The 5,663-nt window shown below is 42.1% G+C and overlaps 1 pseudogene; it reads right to left on the minus strand.

Moving 5' to 3' along the window:
- Positions 1–3,254: 3,254 nt before the first annotated feature.
- LOC117814055 lies at positions 3,255–4,778 on the minus strand (annotated as a pseudogene).
- Positions 4,779–5,663: the final 885 nt, after the last annotated feature.

The following is a 5,663-nucleotide window of genomic DNA, read 5'->3' on the forward strand; positions in this document are numbered from 1 at the left end:
GTATGTAAGATGTTGAAAATAAGTAGTAAAGACTTAACATTACATTTACCAAAATATACACATCATTAGATAAATAATGGAATATCGTAGCCTGCAATGTCTAACAAGTATATTCAACTGGGATGATCTCAAGAAAGGTCCTGGTGTCTTTCCTTGTTCCACTAAAAAAAGTCATTATTAGGCTTCCAAAAGAGGTCATGGTAACACAAATACAACATCTGATACTTCCCAAAATGAAACCACAATGCTAACTCTCCTTGCCTGCAAAACAAACCTCTCAAAAGCCAGAGTAACTTAAAAAGGAACACAGTACTTTACATTCTGTGGCTATTTCTGTGGCATATCGAGATCCGTTAAAGATCCTGTGCAGAACCTTTGGTTTGTGTTGATTTTGGCGACCCCTGTGGACAAAATGGTACATTTAATATCTTTTCTATCCTTACTCTGGACATACCTGAGCAAGGTTGTTAAAATATGTCGCCCTTTTTAATGCCAGTCAAAATATAACGCTCATCTGTGAATCTTTGTTGCTGTTTCGACTATCGCCTGAGTTGGCTCCTCCCAGGTGGCAGTGGATAAATGCTGTATATAGATATCCAATCTAGTCCTTGATGGTCTTGTTTGCTTTTGTAGGTCATAAAGAGGCTTCAGGAAGAATTATCAGTCTATTTTATGACCAGCTAGAAACTCTTACAGGAGCTTTATTGCCATCTCTTTTGCTTTTAGCATTGTTGTCAGCTGGCTGCTTACTTCAAGTGTGTGATGTAAAATATCATCTCAACAGTAAATTATAAATTTGATCAGGAAACCTCCATAGACAGGCCCTGGTGTCTGTGCTTGCTTTGTTTTGGTCTCTCTGTCTGAACATGAGATCATCTGAACTGTCTGACTGTCTGAGCGGCGATATGTGTCTCCACCTTACTGTAATGAAAGACTGAGTGACGGAGCAGCTTTAGAGAACACCTGTAGGAAAACAAGCAGCCTCAGCCAAAACTGCAGTGTTAATAAAGAGGAAAATTAACATCAATGCCAGCATCAAATGTGTTTACTAAAGCTGGCATAGAGAGAGGGAGGAGGAGGAGGAGGAGGAGGAGGAGGTGACACCCTTAAAGAGTGGGGTGTGTGTGTGTTGACAGAAAGCATTAATTTTGATTCAATCTGAATTGGTGAACACCTTATATGTTGCATGATAATGTAAGAAACCACATTACACAGATCATACTTCAAAAAAAATCCCCTCTTTAAAATATCAGCCAGCAGGTTTTCCACACTCCACCAGACACACACACACACACACACACACCTCCACACACCAACACACTTTCTCCTGTTTGCTCTCTTGTTGCTGCCTGGCAGCAGGGACACTTTATTGCTCCTTGGGCCTTTTTATCAAGTGATTCATGCCTCTTTGACAACATGGCACTCCAAATGTGCTTTCATTAAGGCAATTAAGCCCAAGGCCCTTCAACTACTTCGACAAGTCTCGGCTCGTCCAGTTTCAAAGCAAATGTGACGGAGATTGGCAGATGGGACTGTTGCAGGGCCAGTACATGAACATCATTTGATTTGGCCCATATCATTCTATCTCACTGCCAACGAACTGCAAGGAGGAGGCAACATGGACTGATGCAGCAATAACTGATTTTGGCTACAGGCCTATTCATAAAATATACATAATCGTAAACTTTACAGTCGGGTGTGTTGTGGGAACTCCACCAAATTAAAAAGCAGTGAAAGGTTTTGGCTCATGCTCATGGTAATGTATGCATCCTAGAAACATGCACAGACTTAAAGACAGTGTTTGCATACTGCTTGACTCCACAAACCACTGAACAGTATGACAGTCTGTAAAAAGAGCATGTGAACAATTTAAGACAGGACTCTCAAACCTCAGACTTTGATTGTGTGTTTCAGAGTCATCCATAACTTCTACATTTTAATCAAATAACAGTTCCCCTTAGTGTCAGTCAGCTTTTATGTATCCTTAATATGTTGAATTTACAATGACAGTGGATTCAATTCAATGAGAAATCACTTGGATCACGACATACTAGATGTGTTTGTTTGCAGCCTGCACGTTGCTTCAGAAGCGTTCAAGTGTGATCGGTTTGTTGCGTGTTTGCTCTAATCTGGAAATACTGGAGCCGAGTGTACTCGTTGGAAGTTTAACCTCAGGTGCTTGATGTACTTTTGTCACCTGAGTAAGTCAGAGGAGTGCCTGGGAAATGTTATCCTTGCCTTAATTGCACCCCCAGGGATTTTTGCTTAAAAATTATTGCAATAAATGCTCATTTTGAATTTGATGGTAGCAACAGGGTTCAAAACAGCTGGGACAGGGACATGTTTAGTATTGTGTGGCATCAGGTCTTCTTTTAACAAAACATTGAAAACACTTGGGAATCAAGGAGATCAGTTTCTGGAGTTTGATTGTGAAATGTTGTCCCCTCAGGAACATTATTCCTGAGGGGACCCTGTGATGCTTTGGTTGTTAAAAAAATCAGACTTGACTCTAACTCCTCAGGGATTCTTCTCATGTGATTATGACTTGACTCAAACTTAGACACTGGGGACTTCAGGCTTGATTTGAACTTGCAGTTTACTGACTCGACTACAACAGGGGTTCCCAAAGTGTGGGTTGGGACCTCTTGGGGGGTCACTACACACAAATGGGGGGGTCGTGAGATGTCTTCCAGAATGTTTTTTCTCTTAATAATCTAAACTAAGCACATTTTACACATTATAGTACAAAATATCGACAAAAATAGTAGCTAAAGTTGAAATAAAACCTTTAAAATAGAAAATGTAATGAGTTTTCTGCCTTTCTTTTTGCCAGATGACTCCTAAGTTTAGGTTTAGTGAACAGTTAATTATCAAAAGCATCAGTAGCAGTATGTTAATTCATAGCAGCACAGGAAACACAGACACATGCTCATATAGGTAGGTTAATTTTCTGCAGACCAGCTACATGAAGCCACATTAAATCACTTTGAGGGACAGTGGGGGTCACGAGTCTTTGGCACCAATATTTTGGGGGTCGCAGGCTGAAAAGTTTGGGAACCACTGGACTACAACACTGGTTCTAAGACATAACAATTATTGGGTTGGACAGTTTTCTTTCAACTCCGATAAGCTGATTAAAAATCCCCCATGCGGTGCAGGTGGTGCTAAGTGAAAGCTATTGAAATGTGTTGATTGGGTCTTTTCCATCTCTGATGGCGAAGCCTGCCCAACCTGATAAAACTATACAGTGGCTTTCACGTCATGTCTTCCTGACTCTTATCACAGTACTTCCTAAAGGTCTGTGCGGAAAGATAGGGGCACAGTCAAGGTTGGGAAAATAACACAGCACAGTCTGAACCAAAATATTTTGACATATTTCTCTGAGTCCGTCGATATAACCTTGAAAAATGTCAGCTTTCGTCTTCAGCATTGCAACCACAGCTGATAACAAATTATGGTTTACTCAAGCTGCCCACTCATCATAACTGGGAGGGCTGAACAAAGACCGGTCTGCAGTCGGTCTAATAGTCATTTTGGTGCGTGTAATTATTGTTGTCTGCAAACACACTCATGAGCTGGCAAGTCTTTGAATTGTTGATCTACTTCAGAGGGAAGAGGGTAAACATTACCTGAGTGTCAAACTCACTGAAAGTCACACTGCTGCAGGAAAACACTTCATTTTGAGTGGCTTTTTGCTGACTCTGCAAATACCTTCTTTTAATGTCATGGGTTTGTATGATGGCCACGAAGGGCAGCCGATCTGCAACGGCCCGAGGGATCTTCATTTGGAGAAACGTGCTGCAAAGACTCAAATGATGCAAATTCATAAATACACTAAACACTAAACCCCATTGCATCAAAACTTTCTCAGGTCTTAAGCTGAATTGAGATGTACAGTTTGCAGGGGTTTTAAAGAGATCTGCTTGACACACAGGCTTTCACTGCCAATCAATTAAAGCCTCCTCCTCGATGATACGACACGGCTACACCACTTGCGTGCAGCCGGCTGCCTGTGTGCAGAGAGACAAGGTCAACAATATCTGACAAAATACTTCAATAATCTGAGCTAAGTGAAGAGACTTTCAACTGGGGGTTCTTTAAATGGAGGAAATTAACACATCCCGCTACAACGACAGATCCCTTGCTTTATTTAGATGTACCTCTGCAATGGTTTGAATGTTTTTGTGTTTCAAATACATGGGCCAAACATGACCATCAAACAGGCCAGGGGGGCCTGGCACAGAGTAGTTCCTTGAGCACCTCCTCTTTTTGCATTCTTCGTATGGGATGGAAATAAAGTAACGTTGGTTCAACACGTCGATCAAAGGCTTGCAAGTGTAGAGCAGAAAGCCTTCCACAATAAGGATGTGAGTCTCCTCCTCCTCCTTATTGTCAGACTTTGGGACGATCTCAGTATCCAGGGTCTTATTAACGCCATGAGATTTCTCAAACTTCACCAGGATCTCCAACCATTCATAGATCGTGCTCATCATGGCATACATGTCCAGAGCAGTGATGACTTGAAGAAGTCATCCTGGTGGACCACACAAAAGTTTTGCAGGTTCTTGATCCGTCTGTTGCTGAGGGTGGTTTTCCCTCCGTTGGTAATGCCGCCGATGCGGATGATGTACTTCTTGGTTTTGGATGGTCAGAGCTCGTAAAAAAGTAGAAATCAAAGCTTCAAAAATTTATTCTGGATCAGAGCTTTGAGGTTTGGCCTCAGTGAATGAATTCAGAAGGTAGGGGGCAGAGGAAGATGCAAGTTTCAGGCAGTGCATGCTGCATCAATGAAGCACACAACATAATTGTTTTGAAATTTAATTTTCAGATGACACATCCATCTACTTACTTGGATTCAGATTCTGGCTCATCCCTAGCAGGAACATGGCAAAGGAATGGTGTTTGACAAAGTGGGAGTGAGAACAGGTTTGTATGAGTTGTCCTGAGGTAGCTGAAGCTTTGATATTGCCTAATGACTGCTAAACTGAAAAGTGACAGCCTCTCCTGCATCCAGCTTCATTCTGGTTCAGCAATCAACTCTGACATTCAACAATCTTTCCCTTGAAGTCTTATTTACATTAGAATATAAACTCCACAGAAACCTCTTTTCATTAAAGTCCTACTTATTATCTGTCGGTGCAAAAGAACATGCTAGAAGTACTGTAATGAGCCCCCTTTCCATCAACAAGTGTGAGGCACCGGTGCAACATTGTTCACATTGTAAGATCTCTGGCCTTTCATGCTTGGTGGAGTTACTTAGTGGCTGGAAGCGATGAAGATGGAGGAGGAGGGAGGGGGGATGGGGTTAAGCAATTAGTGTGTGAAATAGATATGCCCTTTTTTTTGCTGCAGGCCGACCCGCTCTGCCCCCGAGTACAAAGTGTGAGTCTGTCAGCAGGACCCTGACAAGAGGAGAGTGCTCGCTGTTGTTTGTGCTTGCCTGGAGACCATGTTGTCTGATTATACGCTGCAGTGACTGGAAGAAGAGCTCTGTATACTTGCTGCGTCATTTCTCACCGGTGACTCAGAAGTTTTCAGGAATATGTGAAAACCAGTTCTCTGCTTTCAGTGGTCTAAGTTACCTTCCTTGTGTTTTGGCAGCAGCACCCTCCACAACCTCACCTTGGGTTATTAGTCAAATCATGAAAGCTTAGTACAAACTG

This window comes from Notolabrus celidotus, chromosome 6 (genome assembly GCF_009762535.1).
Source record: "Notolabrus celidotus isolate fNotCel1 chromosome 6, fNotCel1.pri, whole genome shotgun sequence".
NCBI lineage: Eukaryota > Metazoa > Chordata > Actinopteri > Labriformes > Labridae > Notolabrus > Notolabrus celidotus.